The 19,976-nt window shown below is 51.7% G+C and overlaps 1 long non-coding RNA gene and 1 pseudogene across 1 annotated transcript; both read right to left on the bottom strand.

The window, feature by feature from the left end:
* Nucleotides 1-855: 855 nt before the first annotated feature.
* Nucleotides 856-19,851, bottom strand: LOC103284848 (AFG3-like protein 1; annotated as a pseudogene).
* Nucleotides 3,988-5,021, bottom strand: LOC129147724 (uncharacterized). The gene is made up of 2 exons (XR_008554994.1): nucleotides 4,493-5,021; nucleotides 3,988-4,361 (listed from the first exon to the last, which is right to left on the bottom strand). It is a non-coding gene; the product is annotated as an uncharacterized LOC129147724 (long non-coding RNA).
* Nucleotides 19,852-19,976: the final 125 nt, after the last annotated feature.

The raw sequence follows: 19,976 nt of genomic DNA, 5'->3' as shown, positions 1-19,976 counted from the left end.
GCCCCACTTGTGAGCACAAGGCCACGAAGGGCTGAAACCACCACCATTTTATTCACCTGAGAATCGAGGGCCCAGAGAACAGGCGCCCAGTGCATGGCAGGTGGTTCCTCAAACCCTGAGCCCCTATGGAAGGTTCTTGGCTGGTGTCCTGTCCACAGGCCAGGAGCTGACACAGAGCTCGTGGGGAGCTGGGGCAGGGGGTTGACGGGGGTTGGGGGGGGCCGATGGCCCAGAGAGGAGAGGGAAGGTGCAGCGGTAGGGGTGCCAGGCGCTGGGCCCGGAACCCCGGGAAGAGGCGCTATGCTCCAGGCTCTGGACGCCACAACTGCCCATCTATAATAATACAGGCGTAATATGCCAATTAGACCGGACGTCCTTCCAGATGAAGCCAGGGCTGGAGGGAAGACGGTGCCAGCATCCAGGGGAAGGCCGGCCTACTCTGCATGAATTTCATATATCAGGCCTCTAGTTTCCTCCATAACCACTGACAGGCCTTCCACCAACCCAAACGCTAACCAAATCCCAAAACCTTCCCTTGATAACTGGCTTAATTCTGCCCACTCACCAAACCTTGAGGATTTCTCCACGGAGCCAAAGCCTCCCTTCTCAGGAAATTAAGATGGCCAGCACTACAATCTGCCCAAGGCACTGTCCCCACCAAATGCACCCACTGCCACCTCATTGCAGGCATGAGGGTCCTGCACTCGGGCACCCCAGCAGGACATCCACTGTGGCCCATCCTCTAGGCACAGGGAGCACGAAGAGGGTCAGAGAACCCTTAGCTAAAATGCGCGCTTGCAGCCGTAAGTTTAATCTGTTTCCGGTGGTCCTGGAAGTGGTTTTCAAAGCAGAGTCCTAAGCTGGGCCCCCCTCCTCCCGCCCCTGGTTCCAGCCCTTCAGGGAGGGCTGTGTCCTCCTCCAGGCTGCCAGTGCCCTCCACAAACTCCTTGTAGGTGGACTTCCCCACAAAGGGCCGGGGGCCCAGTAGCTCCAACATGCCCGCCTTCTCCAGCACCTCTCTCTCCAGCAGCCACCTGCCCACCTGCAAACTATGGCTGCCTCCCAGGCCGCTCTCAAGGGGTTCATTTGATTCCTCCAGAGACAGCAGACGCCTCCAGGGAGGATGGCCGTGCCCCACCCAGTTCTAGCCACACTCACCTTGTCCACCTGCTCCTGGCACCACGTGAGCAGGTTCAGCATCCTGTCGGGGGCGCAGCCAATGCGGTGTCGCACTTCGTCAATAAGCTGGGCAGTGGCCTCGCTGAACGGCTTCTCCCCCAGCGCCTCGTCTTGTTTGGGGAAGTGGAAGGACACCTGGCCCAGCTTTTCCCTCATCCCAAACTGCACAACCTGGGAGCCAGCAAGCAGCCAAGACTGAGCCTGGAGGGACTTGGCCGTGCAGAGTCCTGTGCTGGGGTCACTGCCCTTTACCTGGGCATATGTTCCTCAAGTCGTCCTGGGCCCCCGTGGTGATCTGTCCTAAGAACAGCTGCTCGGCCACCCTGCCCCCCAGCATGGTGCACATGTGGTTGAACAGCTGCTCCCAAGTGTACAGGTACTGCTCTCTGGACAGCACTAAGCGTAGCCAAGGCCCCTGCCCTGGGGAATAATGGACACCTGCAAGGGATGGGGCGGTGCCCTCTTCAGGCCTGGTTCATTGATCTTTCTACAAGTGTGGGAGAGGAGACCCCCAGGCCCCACCACCAACCAGGGAGGTCACCCCGAGGGTTAACACGGAAACCCCTGCATCCTGCCTGTCCCGAAGAAGTTCTAGAGGACCCAGACTTCTACGGTGTCAGGTGGCTGGTGTCCAGACCCCACCTGGAACCAAAACTCCCTCTGCCTAACCACCCACCAAGGAATCTTTTGACAAATGCTAGACCATTACACTCCTTGAATGTGCCATGCCCACATGACCACCAGATGCAGCCACCCACATGGTGAACACTCGGGCCTAAGGCCAAGAGCTGAGCAGGGGGAGGCAGCCCGAGCCCCACTGCAGACAACCAGGAGGAGACTGGCCTTCAGCAGGGGGTCTGAGTGCTCTAGGAACCAGCCCACCACCACGTGTCCGGCCTCATGGTAGGCTACCGTCGTCTTCTCCATGCCTAGAATCCAATTCCCAGGGAGCCAGAGGTTGAGGAGGAACAGGCAGCTGGACACGGGTGCCAAGTGCCCTTGGCGCTCAGGGCATGTTGGGGTGTGAACCTCTGCTGGGCCAGGACAGACCCACAGGCTGCTTCCCACCCAGTGCTGAGCCAGCCTGGCAGCCACCCCTCCGCACCAGACACTGTGCTGCCTTCCACCCCAGCTCTGAAGGCCCCATGCTGCACAGCGACTGGCAGGAAGCATCTTGGCCGAGGGAATTCACTGCCACTTTCTGTGGCCTGACTAGACGGGATGCCTGAATCGTGGGGACAAGAAAAGATTCAAACTGCCCTCCTACCACCCAGCTGACAGGTAAGTGACAGGACACAAAGGGACAGAGCCCGGTTTTGTGACTGGCCAGCTCTCCAGAGCCACCAGGACATCCTCCAAAGTTGTGGGACTGGCCTTGGGTTATTCAGTACTCTACGAGCTTCTCTAAACATGTCACACGTTAGTAAAAAGTGTGAGGACAGATCAGCGACACCAGCCTGCTGACCTGGCCATGGACAGCTGCTCGCATGTCCATCCCTGGGAAGGCACTCTGGAGACCTTCAACCAACTGACTAGTTTCCCAAGCAGCTGAGCTGAGGATGGAAAGCCAGGCGGTGACCCTGCACGCACACGTACACACTCGCACACACAACACACAGCACAGCTGCTCACTGCTCCTCTCAACCACACTCAGCACCCACGTCTGGCTCTATGTCAGTGCCCCAAGGTTCCCATCTCTTTGAGATTCTAAATGTAGCTCTAGAAAAAACATGGAAGTTGTTGGCAGATCCAAAGTCCCAAATTTTGGTTTGGAAAACTGTCCATGGCTCCTGTGTGCTGAAGTGAACTGCGCCCTGGGGTGGGTGCCCCCGTAAGGGACATCTGCTCACCTCTGATGACCCTCTCAATGGCCTGCTCAAAGTGCTTCTGTTGTGCAAAAGGACTCAGGTGGCGAGCGGCAATCAGGGCTGCTTCATTGCAAACACTAGAGTATCAGCACCTGACCCAGGAGAGACGGCTGCCATTGGTGCCCAGCAGGCTTCATCCCCGGAAAGCCTCCAGCCGAGAGACCAGAGGGAAACCAGGTGAGCACAGGAAGGAAAAGGAACTACCTTGTCATGACCACTGTTTTAACCAGCTTTCTGGTTAAACAACTTATAAGGTTCAAGTTATTTAACATAAAATCCACATTCCATTCCATGTGTGATGCATCAGGTTCCTCCATCACAGGCTGGTGGACGAGTGCTGCTATGGACACTTGTATGGACTCTGAGGAACTGCTGGTCACATGGGGACTAGTTTACCCTGTGGAGAACCACTACACTGCTTCCCTCACCTGTACGACTGCACATCCCACCAGCAGTGTCTCCCACCCTCACCAGCTCTCCCTTCTGTCCATCCTTTACAGCCATCCGGGTGGGTGTGAAGTGCTACCTCACTGTGCTCGTGAGTTGCACTTTCCTAATGACTAACAGCACTCAGCGCCTTCCCATGTGCTTTTTGGCCATTTGTGTATCTTTGAAAAAGTGTCTACTCAAATCCTTTGCCCATTTTTAGACTGGGTTCTTTTGGTTGAGTTGTAAAAGTTCTTTATAGATTCTGGATTTCATACCTTTATCAGATGCATGATTTCCAAATATTTTCTTCCAGTCTGTTGGCTGGCCTTTCACTCACTATACAATGTCCATTGATATACAAAATTTTAGTTTTGAAGGAGTCTAATTTATTTTTTCCTTTGTTGCTTATGCTTTCAGCATCATACTAATTAGGAAACCATTACCAAAAGAGGTCATAAAGATTCCCCCCTTGTTTCCATCTAAGAGCTTGATAGTGAGTTAACATATATAAGGTGGTAGGGTCCAATTTCATTCCTGGTATGTGAACATCCGACTGTCCCAGCCCCATTTATTGAAGAGCCTGTTCTTTCCCCACTGAATGGTCTTCACACCCTGGACAAACTAACTGACCAGCGAGCTGTGGGCCTCTCTCTGTCTGTGGTTGTGCCGTAGCCATATTGTTGGCTAGAGCCGGTAGTAAGCTGTGAAGTAGAACAGTGTGAGTCTCCGCTCTGTTCTTTGACAAGATGGTTTGGGGTATCCAGGGGCCCTGCAGTTGCACGTGAATTTGAAGATCAGCTTCTCCACTTCTGCCTCAAAGGTTGTCCATGAGGAAAAGACAGTCTGGGTGGTCTACTCCAGTCTTTAACTTTGGTGTGTGAGTGACTGTGAAACCCCAAGGGGAGAAAGAGAAAGACAGAAAGCACATTCTGGGCAGGACACAGACCAGGGCCCTCCCCAGCCACCTGGTCAGGCGAGAAGTCGTCCCTCCCTGCCCTTCGCTGACAAATGCTCACCTGTGTGCACTGGGCAGGACACGAAGGAGACAGCGACTACAGAGGAAGGAGACAGCGACTACAGAGGCTACTGGCTCGCTGAGGTACCCACAGGCTTGCAAAAGGCTGCTGAGTAAGTGGGAAGCCCCCAGGAAAAGCCCTAAACCCCTGGGGTTGAAACCACTCTGGCAAACAAACAAGTTTTCTAGATCAGGTTCTTGGGTTTTAATTACAAAGAAGAGAGGCAAGCTAAGGGCTGCCAGGTGGGGAGCTTAAGCCCTTGAGTATGAAATGCAGCCTGGCTGTTCATTTCAGTGGGTCTGTCCTCAGACATAAATTTGGTTAATACAGTAAAAAATTACCAACTCTACACAAAATTAAAACAGAAATTCACATGGGTACAGATTCCTTTAGGGCCAATAACCTCCAAGGCCTCTGATAAATCTCAATAGATTCAAAGTTTTAAAGACAAAGATGGACACTTGCCAGGTCGATGGTATGACCAGAAACCAATTACACAACCTCCCAAGGTGAGTGGCATGGCCTGGCCAACACTCACCTGTGAAGCCCAGTGAGTGCCGTGAGCTTCTTCTCCAGGGTATCCGTACTGAGGCTCTTGTCTAACTTCAGTGGACACAGGTGTACCTTGAAGATGGAGCACCTGCCTTTGATGTCAGGGGGCCTAACAAAACAAGAGAAAGCCACAGCAGAGTCACCCGTACCACCTCGAAAAACCCCAAGGACAGCCTGGGGTTCCAGCACCTTCCTGGCCACAGGAGTCAAGAACAATAGCAGAAATAACCCAAAGGTTGTGCATGTTTGGCTCAAACCCATTAATCAAGTTGACGCTGGGCAACACCAAATCCGTGCCATGCTGTGCCGTGGCGTGGCATGCTATGATCCAACAATGCAAACACAAGGCCAGCCCAGGAGCTGGGTCCAGCGGCACTGAGGCTCTCACAGGAGAGCAGAAGGCAGACTCTGCTCTTGCACACTCTCTCGTTTCCAGTGCACTGCATACTCAGGAGACGAGGAACACAATTCGGCCACACCACTACCACCTGCATGGACTGACTCCAAAATCTCAATCAAAATTTCCACCACATACACAGCTCATGATTAAACAAACTTTTAACCAAGAGCACAAAGACCAGCCATGCCCAGTTTGGCTCAGTGGATAGAGCATCGGGCCGTGGGCTGAAGGGTCCCAGGTTTAATTCCGGTCAAGGGAATGTACCTTGGTTGCAGGCTCAATTCCCAGCCCTGGTCAGGGCACATCTGAGGCAAGCAATTGATGTGTCTCTCTCACATCAATGTTCTTTTCTCTCCCCGTCCCTTCCACTCTCTCTAAAAATCAATGGAAAAATATCCTTGGGTGAGGATTAACAACAAAATTAAATAAATTTAAAAAAATATCACAAAGACCAGAATCTGAGCGCCCAGCAACCACACTCACCAATATAAATCTGGCGGTCAAGCCGGTCAGGCCGCATCAGGGCCGGGTCAAGGATGTCGGGGCAGTTGGTGCCAGCTAGCACTAAGATGTTGGTGGCCAAGTTTAATCCTATGCATGAGAGAAGAGGGTGAGCCACATTCCTGGGCGTCGTTCCTCCTCCCTCTGGTCCTACCAGCATGTCCCTCTGCCCTTTTCCTAAACACCCACCTGTCCCCTTCCAGGCCCCTGCCAACCCCGACAGCCCACACTGGCTCTGCTTTCCCTCCCACTCACTGCATGCCCACAGCAAGTGGCTGCTCAGCCCAAACTCATGCCCAGGGCTGGCTCTGAGAGACCCTCCCAGACCCTTCACAGGAGGAAACAAAAGGCCACACTCTGGTTCTCAGTCCCCCATGCTCCAGCTGAGACACATCTCCATGGGTGGGTAACTAGGACCCCATGGCCTGCTCTCAGGCGCAGACCCCATCCAGATTCATCGCTGGTTCCTGCCAGCCTCTGGCTCCTCCCAGCGGATGGGTGACCTGCTATCATGTCAGTGCCCCTGGCAACCTGCCAAGGTCTCTGTTCACCCACATCCTGGCAGGCTCGAGGGGCCCAGGACCTGGTGCGGATGAGGGAAGGCAGTAGGGCTGATGGAGAGGAGGGCAGTGTGCCCACTACTGTTCTGTCCTGTCAGCCTCCCACGTCTAAATCTGATTAGAATTTCTGTGGAGTGCACTGGGGATGTTTTGGTGTGTGAAGAAAAGAACTAGCACAGGAGGCCTGTCTGCTCATCCTGACAAGGTGCCCTCCCTGCCTCTGGGACCTGGGATTTCAGGACAGTCCCCGCTGGGCCCTGACAAGAGGGGCTCCCTGTGCCTAGACTGTGTCAACAGTGTGGTTCCTGCTGAGCACCTGGCTTCCTCCTGGCGGCTGAGATGTGTGTACAGGCTGGGCAGAGGGTGCCACACGACCAGTCCCCCGTCCACTCTGTGTCCTCACGACTAGTTGCTGGGGAAATGAGTGGCCCTGGACTCGGCAGAGACAAGAAGCTGTGTCTTTTCCCTGTGCTGGTTTTGCCGTGTCTTGTCACTGTAACCAGTTACAGTTGTGAGTAGGATGACACCTGGCATTCTGGGAGTCCACCCAGCAAGTTGCTGAACCCAGGGTGGTCTCAGGGATCCCCAGTACAGCCTCAAGGCCAAAGTGGACATAAACCCTGTCAAAGATCCTGCGAAAGCGTCTCCAAATTCAAACACTGGCATCAGTGCCTAGACCAGTGATGGGCAACCTTTTGAGCTTGGTGTGTCAAACTTCGCCAAAAAACTGAGCATAACTCGGGTAGTGTGTCACTTTGAGGAAAAAACATTATTTCGCAAATGTTTCATCCTCAGGAGCAGCAAATGTTTCATCCTCGGCATGCGGCCGCCTCAGCGGCCGCGTGTCAACAGAAATGGCTACGCGTGTCAGTGCTGACACGCGTGTCATAGGTTCGCCATCACTGGCCTAGACACTTCCCGTGAAGCCTCAGGGGCCTGACAAGCACTCAGACTCACTTAGGGGGAGTCACTGTGCAACACTCGGCTGGGAGGAAGGGGAGGTCTGACCACAGGAAGCAGCAGGAGGCTCAGGGGGGGAAGCATGGCTGCCTCCATGCCATCCTGTGGGCACTGATGCCTGTGCTGACTGGTCTGCCTCTGTAGAGAAGTGGGAACCTCCCCATCCCCACTACCCCTTCCTGCTGGAGGAGGGCAGGGTACATGCGCCCTGGTCCTACTGTGAGCTCTGGGGGCTGTGATGATCTACCACAGCTTTCTCCATTGTGTCTGCCTGAGAACAGCCTTTCTTTGAAACAGAATAACTGGGGTTATCAGAACAAAAGGCTAGAGGAGGTAACATGAGGGCAAAGGGGCCTGCTCTCAGCAGCTGTGTCCACTCACTGTCCATCTCCACAACCATCTGGTTTAGGGTGACCTCCTGCTCACTCTGGCCTCCAAAGTGCCCACGGCCTCGCTTCCTACCGATTGCATCGATTTCATCAATGAACAAGATGCAAGGAGCGTTTCTTCGGGCCACAGCAAACATGTCCTGGACCTGAAATGGAAGTGCACAGGAAAAGCCGTTTGTTCTGAGTAAAAACAGGAGCAAGCCCTGTCCTCTGCCTGCCTGCACCTCCCTCCCTCACCTTTGGCTCACTGTGCTCGCCACAAGCCCCCACCCACCCCAGGGTGTCCAACTCCAGGACAAGGGCACATCCACCTACCCTTGCTGGCCCGACCCCCACAAACATCTCCAATACAAGAACTCCGACCCATTCACGGCGATGAAAGGCACGCTAGCCTCCCCCGCAGCTGCCTTGGTGAGAAGCGTTTTGCCAGTACCAGGAGGACCGGTGAGCATGGCCCCCTGAAACACAAAGGCGACACCTGGTTCTGAGACGGGCACCGGAGGAAAGGAGTGACAACAGGAATCCCATCCGATGCTGACCCTCCTCGGAAGCCGAGGTTTCCTTCAACACCTCTGCCCCCCGATCTCAGGCCACTGTGAGCATCAGCTTCCCAAGCTTGCTGGTCTCAACGAGTGTCGAGTGTTTCTTCAACTGTGAAGGCAGCACCTCTGTGGGCACCTGTGCTTCCTTGTCTACGAGTTGCCTTCCTCTGATTTAAAGTTTAAAATCACCAATTCATGCTTTTGTAACACACCTCAGTGTTCATTTTATGAATTACCATTACACCTGAAAATTTAGAAGAGATTTAAAGAGCGGAGTTTATATTGCTCCAATTCTGGTCAGGGCAGTGGGTTAGTACTTAATTATTTCAAAAGAGAGAACACCAGGATTTAAGTCTTTAAAAACAAAACCAAACTACGCACATACAGGTGAGAGGGAGGGAGCCACAAAACGTAAACCTGTAACAAGGCACTGGCACCTCACATCCCTGTGACCACAAATGTGGGATTCAGACACGGCATTGCCCACCACAAGGGTAACTTCCCATCCACGCCGACTGGTGACCACGCAGAGCAGACTCTGCTAGAGGACAGGCAGTGAGCCAGGGCCTGTGCCCACACTCACTGCAGGGCATTTCAGGGGTCCTTGTACTTCCTGCTGGAAGAGGCTGATAGCCACCGGGGTCCTGATGTCCTCAGCACCAACTGGAAGCCTCTCCCTAGTCCAGCCTGGTTGGGGGGGTGACCTGCAGGTGAGAGGTGAGTTACCTGGCTGCTCCCCACACTTGGTGCATCAGACCCATTTCCCCTAGTCAATACAAGCACCTGAAAGAAATCCTGAAAACAAACAGCAGCGCCCACTGCAAGAGCCAAAGGCCAAGCATGGTGTGTGGTAGCTGGGCTCCCTGCGGGAAAACCTCCCACAGGAGCAAAAGGCAGCCTGTGCACCTGTCACCCCACATGCTTTTCAGCTAACACTCACCAAACGGTAAAAGAAAGGCCACCTCCTGCCCTCTAATCTCCGGCTGACAGTGGTGCCCAACTGGGTGAAGCTGGGACTACTCAAAGGTCTCTGGTGGGCACTGCCCACAGTAGAGCTCGAAGCCTGGTCCTGAGCCCAAGACCTGAAGGGTCTGTGAGTCAATTTCGTATGAGATGCAACTCTTTCTGGAAAAAGGACTCATAGCTTCTGTCCAGTCCACAAAAAGGCACCAGGAGACAGACCCCGCAGCCAGAATGGCCAAGGCTCAGTTTCACCTGAAGGACACCCTGAGCCACACCCAAGCCCACACCATACCTGTGCCACCTGCTGGCCCTGGGCTTTCGAAGAGGCAGCTGCATCTGACCCCAAACCGGTTTGAGTTATATTTGTTTTAATTATATAAGTTGATATTATGTAAACTAATAAAAGAGAAGTAAAGAAAGTTGTTTCTTCAAAAACTAATTTGAAGGCTTATTACTGAAAAAAAAAAAAAAGTGCCAAATTGGGCAGGTGAGCCCTAACCGGTTTGGCTCAGTGGATAGAGCATTGGCCTGTGGACTAAAAGGTCCCAGGTTCGATTCCGGCCAAGGGCACATGCCCGGGTTGCGGCCTCGACCCACCCCCTCCCCCCCAGGTAGGGGATGTGCAGGAGGCAGCCAATCAGTGATTCTCTCTCATCATTAATGTTTCTACCTCTCTAGCTCGCTCCCTTCCTCTCTGAAATCAATAAAAATATATTTTTTAAAAATTGGGCAGGTGAGAAAACTATAAATGGGTAAGAAAAATTCATGAAAACATAGTCTGCACTCAGATGGCTTCAAAGTCCTCACTTCAATTCAGAGAAAACTGTCACCAACACATGGTTCATGTAGGACATTCAACAGAGGATCATGGCCACTGGGACCAAACTCACAGGAAGAGAGACAACACAGAATGTACATTTAAGTTAAAAACAAACACACCACACAGGGCTATGTTCTGTTCCTATGACTCCACTGCCTTACAGTTTAAAAATAATTTAACCCACTGTGGTCTCAGGCCAATCAGGTGAGAAGACTGTCACTGTTCTACTCGGCAAATGCTATTTCCACTCACTAATGCGATTAATAAAATACATTAGCATCACAGAAAGCTGCTGTCAACTACCTGTCAACCCTGGACCACAGGGACCTCTGGCTTTGACTTGGAGCTGGAGCAGTACTGCGTTTTCTGAAATCGATACCTTGGGAATTTTGGCTCCTAAGTCCTAGTACTCTTTAGGATTCTTGAGGAAATACACAAACTCTATAATCTCCAACTTGGCTTCTTTGCAACCAGCTACATCTGCAAACTGCATGCCGATGTTGTTCTTTAAGATCTTGGTCGTAGTCTCGCCCACACTGAAGAGGCCCCTTCCTCATCCGCCACGCCCAGTCCCCATCTGGCCCCTCCTCGCAGCATAGAGGATGCCAACCAGGAGAAGGGTGGGCACCAGGGTTCGCAAGAAAGAGCTAGAAAACCCAAGAAAACCACTCGTCAGGAGAAAGCCCATGAATATTACCTTCAGGCCACGGAGAGTCAGCAGTTCTGGGAGTGCTGTTGTTTTTTCATAATTTATTTTCATTGATTTCAGAGAGGAGGGGAGAGGGAGAGAGAGAAATATCCATGATGAGAGAATCATTGATTGGCCGCCTGCGACAAGCCCACAGTCCAGGTATGTGCCCTGACTGGGTATCGAACTGTGACCTCCATAGGTTCACACTCAACCAGTGAGCGGCTGGAACTGTTTTGATACAAAAGGGAGGGGTTTCTATAAAAATGTGTCAAAGCCCTGGCTGGGTTTACTCAGTGGTTAGAGCGTCACCCGAGACCAAGAGTCTCAGGTTCAATTCCTGGTCAAGGGCATGTACCTCGGTTGCAGGTTTGATCCCTGGTCCCTGGTAGGGGCACACGTGAGAGGCAGCTGTTGGATGTTTCTCTCTCACATCAATGTTTCTATCTCTTCTCTTCTTCCCTCCCTCTTTTACATTCGTTCTAAAAATCAATGAAAAAAATATCTTCGGGTGAAAACAAACAACAACAAAAAAGTATCAGAGTCTGTCCATGGCATCAAACCTTCCCTCAATTCTGAAGGCTCTTCATCCCACCCACGGGGGTCTGCCCGACTTCACCTATGGCTGGCCCATGTGGCAGGGAGGGGAGCACCCCAGCAGACCCAGCATGGCTTCCTCGCAGATGAGTCCTGCCCAGCCTAGTGTACCACTGTTTTAACCTACCTGATCAATTCTTTCCTCAATAAAAACAGAGCTAACAAATTATTTTCTTACTGTACATTAATATTATTAGCAGACGCCTGACGCGCTTGAAGAAAGCACACTCCACACCGCTCTGCCCAGAACCAGGCGCCCGTGCTGGAGCCGTCACTCACCCGTCACTCTCACGGGTGTAGACCACTGTCGCCTGGTTGGGAGCCTTGATGCCCAGCTTCCCATGAGCAGCCTCCAGGTTCCGCTCAAAGGTGTCAACGCTGCTGATGTTAAACCACACAAACCTCTGTGGAATCGAGATGTGAGCAGTGTGAGGTGCCCTCCCCACAGCCACCGCCTCGCTCGCCAACTCCACTTCCTGCAAAGCAGAGCCTAGTTCTGCAGGTGAGTCTGCTCACGACAGGAAGGTCCTCTGTCCTGGCCCATAAACCACAGGCCTTAGGTTTTAGATGGAAGTATAAAATTCTGTCTTTGTCCCTTGTTTTTTTGCCTTTTTATTCTTCTCTCCTCACAAACCTCGCCTTAGTGGTCCTCACATATGACTTGGCAAACTCAATCCTGTCTACTTGGAAGGCTGTTAGTGATCATGTCAGAGAGAGAAACAGTCACATGAACATGGGTTGCTGTTGGGTGGTGAATCAAAGGAGGCGTTTCTCTGAAAAACAAAAAACTACACTTTACATTAAAAAAACTGGAATGTCTTGAACCCAGCCCTCACCTCGGGTGATGTCCCAGGGGCAAGAATAACTCGCACAAACTGTTTGTTCATGGTCCACCCAGCAGAGAAGAGAAACCCAGTCAGAACAGCTGAGGTGCTGACAGGATGCTCAGCAGCTACCAAGGGCCTTGGACATGTTCTCCCCAGAGAGACAGCTAACGCTCTCCAAATACATAAGGGTTGTTTTCCTACTGACATGGACATTTTAACCCGGGGTATGTATGTATGTACCTATTTCCATTTTAATAAACAGGATCTAATTCAAGAAGAGGAATTAGAGTTTGAGACATCAGAGCACTAACATTCCAACCTGGCTCTAAAATACAAAAGGACCAGGAATGAGTCTTCTACTGACGACACAGGGAAGTCTTATATCCAGACCCATTCAGTAACACTCTTACCCCCCAGCTACCTGGCTGCAGAGACCACAGGAGAATGATGCCAATGAGAATAAGGACGCAGCCCCAATGGCCCACAGGCTGCTGTGGCCTCTGGACCCAGCTATCTGGGAGAAAAGCCCCTCGGGAAAGCAATCCAAGGACACATCGAAGGGATGCAAACTATAAGACAGTGAGCTCATGCATTCAACACAGGCCAGGAGGAGCCCAATAACAAGCCAACCTTGGTCAGCACAAGATGGTGATCACCTTCTGTACACCGTGACCTCCCAATGGTTTTTTTGCAGGAAGCATGTATTATATTTACTCTCATAAAAAAACACACAGAGGTGTAGGAAAGATTGCTACTGAAGTTTTGGGATGCTGCAGCCTTTTATTCCCAAACTAGAGGCCCAGTGCACGAAATTCGTGCACGGGGAGAGAGGGCGGTGTCCCAGAGCCCAGCCTGCACCCTCTTCAATCTGGGACCCCTGGAGGGATGTCTGACTGCCCGTTTAGGCCACTGGGATCGGGCCAAACGGGCAGTTGGACATCCCTCTCACAATCCAGGACTGCTGGCTCCTAACTGCTCGCCTGCCTGCCTTCCTGATTGTCCTTAAGCGCTTCTGCCTGCCAGCCTGATCACCCCCTAATCACTCCCCTGCCAGCCTGAATGATGTCTAACTCTCCCATGCCAGCCTTTTTGCCCCCAACTTCCCTCCTCTGCCAGCCTGCTCACCCCTAACTGCCCTCCCCTGTAGGCTTGATCGCCCCGAACTACCCTCCCTTGCAGGTCTGGTCCCTCCCAACTACCCTCCCCTGCTGGCCTGATTGTCCACAACTGCCCTCCCTTGCAGGCCTGGCCACTCCCAACTGCCTTCCCCTGCTGGCCATCTTGTGTCCACATGGGGGCAGGATCTTTGACCACATGGGGGAAGCCATCTTGTGTGTTGGAGTGATGGTCAATCTGCATATTACTCTTTTATTAGATAGGATAGGCTCTCCACTAAAGAATGTCTGTTCCAGGCCAAGACCTAGAAATGCATTTGGGGCTCAAGGGTGTCTATGTATAAGTCTACTTATTTCTGGGATACCCTAAGGCAGTATCAGGTGACCTCCTCAGAACCATTCAGGAGGGGCTGGGAGAGGACACAGCCCTCATTCACATGCTAAGCTTTTCCAGCTCACAGATCCTCTAAGTGAGCAGGACCAGGTACTTAGTCTCACTGAGCCAGAGAGGCTGCCCCCCAACAAGCACTGCAGGACTGAGCACAGGGCTGCACTGATGGGCTGGGGGTGAATGCTTCACCCTTAGGTACTGCAGGCTGTATTTCAGAACAAGCGTGTCACATCAGCATGTCAGACCTCCAAGAAACTCTAGAATCTTTACCAAATGCAAGCACGGGGGATCTGTCTTGCCCCTCCTCACAGCTGCACCTGCGGGTGGGAGGTCCTCACAGAACCGGCTGCAGCAGCCCCTCCCCACCCTACAGGGAGGACAGACATATGCACAAACAACAAAGGCCTCCGCCACAGACCCTGGTGGGAAACAATGGTTTCCAACAGCCACCATCACACAGAAGAAAGTCCAGATGTCAACCGTGTGTGATTTGGGGCAACAGGGACGAGTCCTCTGCTCTTGCATAAGGTTACACTCAGCCTGAGCAGCTCAGCAGCACATCACTCAACCTCAGGACCTGGAGGACAAGCCAGGGAGGGCTCTGCTGGTGGGACACCAAACACAGGGCAGCCCGCAGGGCAGGTATGTACTGAGAGAGAAGCTCTAAATCAGGTATGAGATGAAATGTAAGATGAATAAATAAACAGAACAAAGTCTTAGAAGCAAAAGCTAAAAAGGATCCAGTCAGGCCGTGATGCCAGGATACCTCCACCCAGCAAGATGTCTGTGCCCAAGGCTGGGCTGCTCAGGACTCAGTGCACAGGCCATGCACATGGACACACCACAGCCTTCCTGGTTGACAGACTATGAAGTCCCCTCACAGACCTCCCGCCAGGTAATACTGTACGAAGTGCTTCCAATCTTTCCCAGGATTTCGAAAGTAGAGGTAGGAAAATCCCATGGCAACACCTGCCCCCAGAACAGCCAGACTGTGGAAACCCTTGTCGTCCCAGGGGAACGCCCCCTGTGGAAGAAGAGAGCACATCTCACAGTTAATGACGGTGGTTCCTTCATGAAAATGGCTACGTATTCTTTTTTCTGACATGAGAGAAGTTGTCCAAACCCTCCCCTCACACTCTGCCATGTGGCCCCTGTGTGTGGTGACACCAACATTGGTCTTTGGTGGATGAAAACACACCCAAGCAGCGGCTCAACAGACCCCGGGAGAAGCAGGACTCCCACACAGAGCTCTGCCCTGGAGCCATCATTTCTGGTCTCCTCAAATTCAGATGGAACTCTCCATGTTTTCCTAAATTAAATTCCTTTCTCAGAATCTTTGAATTAGCTGCTCCAAAAGCAGCAACTGCTTCCTTGGACGGGCTGTCTGGTCTGGTGCTCAGATACGCACGAACCTTCTGGATTTCGCTTGTGTATCCACCAGGAAAAGGCATCTCCCTTTCTCCCTCCCCCGCCTCCAGCTGCTCCAGGCCCAGCATCCTTTGGTTCATCAGTTCCTAAAGAAAAGGAAGTCTGACCTCAAAAAAAATCACACATAACTCTGTAGAGAAAGAGGATTGAGAGAACAGGAAAATGCTTTCCAACATACATTTCCCTAACCCTGATGCAGGGCAGCAGGGGCAGAGTGGGAGCACGGGAGGGAAGGGTCGGGACCACACCAACCCCACACATTGCCAGACAAGAAGGAAATTTAAAACAATTTCCTCAAATCCCTAAGAAATCACCAGGGGCTGGTGCACACATGCCAGGCATAAAAAGTGACACTTGCTATGCTCCTGCTTAAATGCCTCGCTTCTTATGCTCCTGAATGCTCTGCTCTGCATAACTCCCCTTTTTAGGGAAAACGATAGTGCTGAGGAATAGCTTCAGATACACATGAAAGTCCTCCAATTTCACCTTGCTGGCCCCAGGACTGAGCTTCACTAAAAAACCTTTCCTGTTGTAGTCACCTCTCCACGCCAGTAGGTGGGGGAAGAAAGGAAGATAGTGATGAGACAGGCCAGCATGGGGGAACTTCTCAAGAAAACTGCAACACCAACATGTCACCCGTTCTCAGCACAGCCCTCTCAGATGAAGGATCCAGCCCCCTGCGTCTGTGCCTAAAGCGTGCACATGTAAAGTATCTACCAGTTCAGATTACACAAGTCCAGCTTGGAAGCACCCAGAAGCCCCACCCTCCGGAAGGTGCACGGAGAGACAGGTCTGACTCGGGATATGCCCCTCTGTAGTCTTGGACCCCCACTTACTTCACATACAATCAAGGTCCTAGAAAACTGGGCACACCCAAGGAGAAAACTCTAGTCTCCCCAAGTAACTAAATCCACTACACTTCTGATAGAAATTTCCAAAAGGTACAACAGCATACACAAAAGTGACAAGGGGGAAAACAGGAAACCAAAGCAAATACTAGCTTGCAGTGTCTGCCAGGGATTTAGCTTTGTTGAGCCTGTGTGGCATTTGATTTGTGATAAATATACCTTTGGTCTTCCTGGCAGAGCTCTTAAAACCCTTGTAATTACGCCGAAACCGGTTTGGCTCAGTGGATAGAGCATCGGCCTGCGGACTCAAGGGTCCCGGGTTCGATTCCGGTCAAGGGCATGTACCTTGGTTGCGGGCACATCCCCAGTAGGGGGTGTGCAAGAGGCAGCTGATCGATGTTTCTCTCTCATCGATGTTTCTAAATCTCTATCCCTCTCTCTTCCTCTCTGTAAAAAATCAATAAAATATATTTTAAAACACACACACACACACAAAAAAAACCCTTGTAATTTCCAGGTAACAAGAGACAAAAGGATGTCCTTTGTTATTCTTAACTAGCTCTTTCAAAAACACCCAGTTTGTGTTAATAAGGTGACTTCTGGGAAAGCGCTTAGGATAAAGGCTGGTTGGTAGGGAAACCAATTGATTACAGCCCCAGTTCCCTGTCCCAAAAGGGGGTAGAGTCTAGGGGTTGAGTTAATCACCAATGGTCAATGATTTAAAGAAACACAACAAGAACCCCAAGGGATGGGGTTCGGAGACCTTCCAGGTTGGTGGGCAAGAACACACCCACATGGCAGAGGGTGGCACACCCCAAACTCCAAAACTAGGGACTCTTCTGGACCTCGCTTGTGTATCTCTTCATTTGGCTGTCAATTCGAAAGGAGATTAACTAAAAAATTAGTGAATGCTTTAAAAACACTCCAATGGAAAGCTTTTGGCAGTCTTATGTGTAAAGTTGTTGGCCCTTTTGCTTTTTCTTGGAGCTGGTTTTTCGAAGTCTGTGCTTCTTTCACTCCCCTTCAAGAAGAAAACTCAATTTCTCCATCCCTCAGGAAGAAAACGGTGAGGTTTTGGCATGTGCATCACACTCAGAAAAGCAACCACACTGCAGTCAGGACTACGAGAGTAAGAGAGGAGACAATGTTCTTTCCCGACTTCTTGCTTGGTGAAATCAACACGCACCTCCAAGTCCTAAAGCTGGGACAACAGGCACGCCTTCCACTCCACACAGGGTCTCCAAGGGGCACAGAACAGAGCACAGTCCCACAGCCTGTCTGAAGGACAGATGTGTAAGACAGATGTGTGCCAAGCTAACTGCGGTTTGTACACTGTCTCAGTTCTGCTTTCCAAAGATGAAGCTCAGCCTGGTGGGTCCTTGGATGTGCAGAAAAAGAGGTTTGTTCCCACACCTCCCAAAAGAGGCAACTTCCTTCTGAAAGAGTTTCTCTTCCACCGTCTTTACTGGGTATGGAATCCGTGAAGATGTGGAGGTGCTGTGTGACCCAGAATGGTAAGAGCTTAGTGTGGCTCAATATGGAAGCTACAAAAGGGGGGAGGCATGGGCATCGGGGTCATCACACGCCCGCTCCTTGGTTCCCCCACTGTCGGGGAGACCCTGAGGAAGCCGCACTGGGTTCCCGGGAATCTTGTGCCGCCAATAACAGGTAGTTACCTTTGGGTGGTTTTGAACACAGCCGCTGGGAAAATGTTGTGTGGGCAGAACCTGCTGCTCAAAGCAGCTGCCTTGGAGGCACTGACATGAAAATGGGAAAGAGGATTAGCTTCTGAACTGGACTGCCTTTCCTCACGCTGGCAATTACAGGTGTGCAGGGACAGGGATTAAGCCCGAGGTGTAAGCTTGCTGCCTTTATTTCTCTGCTTAAATATCCCTTTTAGCCGAAACCGGTTTGGCTCAGTGGCTAGAGCGTCGGCCTTCGGACTGAAGGGTCCTGGGTTCGATTCCGGTCAAGGGCATGTACCTTGGTTGCAGGAACATCCCCAGTAGGGGGTGTGCAGGAGGCAGCTGGTCGATGTTTCTAACTCTTTATCCCTCTCCCTTCCTCTCTGTAAAAAAATCAATAAAATATATTTAAATAAATATCCCTTTTAAAAATTATTCCAACAGGAACTAACTTACTGCAGGAAGACATAAAAAACTTTTATTGCTACAGCTGTCAAAGAAAACTAACGGTTTCTTGACCAAGGCATTTTTGGTAACTAAAACTATTGCAGTCTCAAAAAACAAACATAATTCTAAGACTAAAATTATGTGAAACTTAAAAACCAAAGGATACTACATAATTTATATATGATCAACTAAAGATTAGTGTTTTTCTGGCCAAGGAGAGCAAATGCTCGTCTATACCCTGTTTCTTCAGTCCTCAAAGAGGAAAACTCTAGTTTTTACCATAAGCTGCTAATAGTTACATCAGTTAAAGACAGAACTAGAGACAATTTTTAAAAATTTTTAATTGATTTGAGAGAAAGGGAAAGAGAGAGAGACATCAATTTGTTGTTCCACTTCTTTACACATTCAATGGCTACTTCTTGTATGTGCCTTGACCAGGGTTCCTACCGCAACCTTGGTGTGTCGGGACAACACTAACCAACCGAGTAACCCGGCCAGGGCAGAACTAGGGATAATTGAGGTTTTTCACTACAGGTCAAAAGCCAGTATAATAAAAACAATCCCAATAAAAGCCACCATAACTAAAAATAAAAAAATAAAATCTGAAATCAAGATATCTTTCTTGTATCAAAACCCAACACGTAGGTGTATTAGGGGGGGAAATAATCAATGTGATTACTGCTCTCTGGGGTGTATCAATAAAAAAGTAAAACAACCTTAAATCATGGAGTAATATTTCAGATTCTAACCCAGGGGAAGGGGTACAACACAGAAGTATTTAAAAGTGGAGGTGCTGGAGCAGGAGGGTACAAACTGCAAGGCTCTGGTCTGCGGGTTCCTCTTTGGTAGGAGGGCTGCAACAGCGCCCACCTGCAGGACCGGTGTGAGACTTAAGTGAGAGTCTGTGAAGCTCAGCACGGAGGCCCCAGGGCAGCACGAGCGGTTATAGGTTGGGCGCAACGAGACGGCTGAATTAGAAACTCCTAACAATTCACAAAACTCTTTCGCGTCCATTAGCTCAACCAGTGCGGAGAGCAACTCTGCGAGGCAGACCAAGCGAAAGAACATCCGTGGAGCCCGGGCAGAAACGTGCTCGTGTCGGAGCGAGGTGCCGGGAGGAGCGGAACTCGAACCCAAGACGCTCAACCTGGGCTCTGCAGAGCAGAAAAGGAGGCGGGGTACCTACTGAGGTTCCCCAGGGAGCCCGCAGTGGGAACCGCTGAAAAGCGTGGAGGGGCAGCCGCCTCGGCAGCGGGGACCGAGCTGAAGCTGCTCTTGCTACTTTTCTGACCCCCTCATCCAGGCACCCCCAACACCATCCACCCCACCCCCAACACCATCCACCCCACCCCAACTCGCCCCCGCGCCGGCCGGCGCACTCGGATGGCGTCAGGCGTCACCCGCCTCCCGGAACCGGCGGGCAGCGTTTCCCCGCTTACTTGCGGAGCTATTTTGAGGGTTCTGAGGCCAGACCCGGCCGCTCTGCCAGGTCCCGGGCCACCGCGGCATCTCCACAGCTCGGCGAGCGGCCGCCACCAGCCGGTGCGACAGTAGCCGCCGACCACGCGCCGCTGGAGGGCGCCCCCGCGCAACGCAGTGGCAATCCGGTCGCGGGCTGAATACAGGCTTGGGGAGGCTGTCCGCATGCGCAGCGAGGCCGCGGAGCCAGCTCCCGGACCTCTTCAGGCGTCTACTTTTCGCCTGAGTTTAAGGATTTGAACGTGAGCGCCGCCTTCCCCTACCCAGAGAGCTGAGCACAGAAACCAGCAAA

This window comes from Eptesicus fuscus, chromosome 21, assembly GCF_027574615.1.
Source record: "Eptesicus fuscus isolate TK198812 chromosome 21, DD_ASM_mEF_20220401, whole genome shotgun sequence".
NCBI lineage: Eukaryota > Metazoa > Chordata > Mammalia > Chiroptera > Vespertilionidae > Eptesicus > Eptesicus fuscus.
This window is presented reverse-complemented; position numbering and strand designations above follow the sequence as displayed.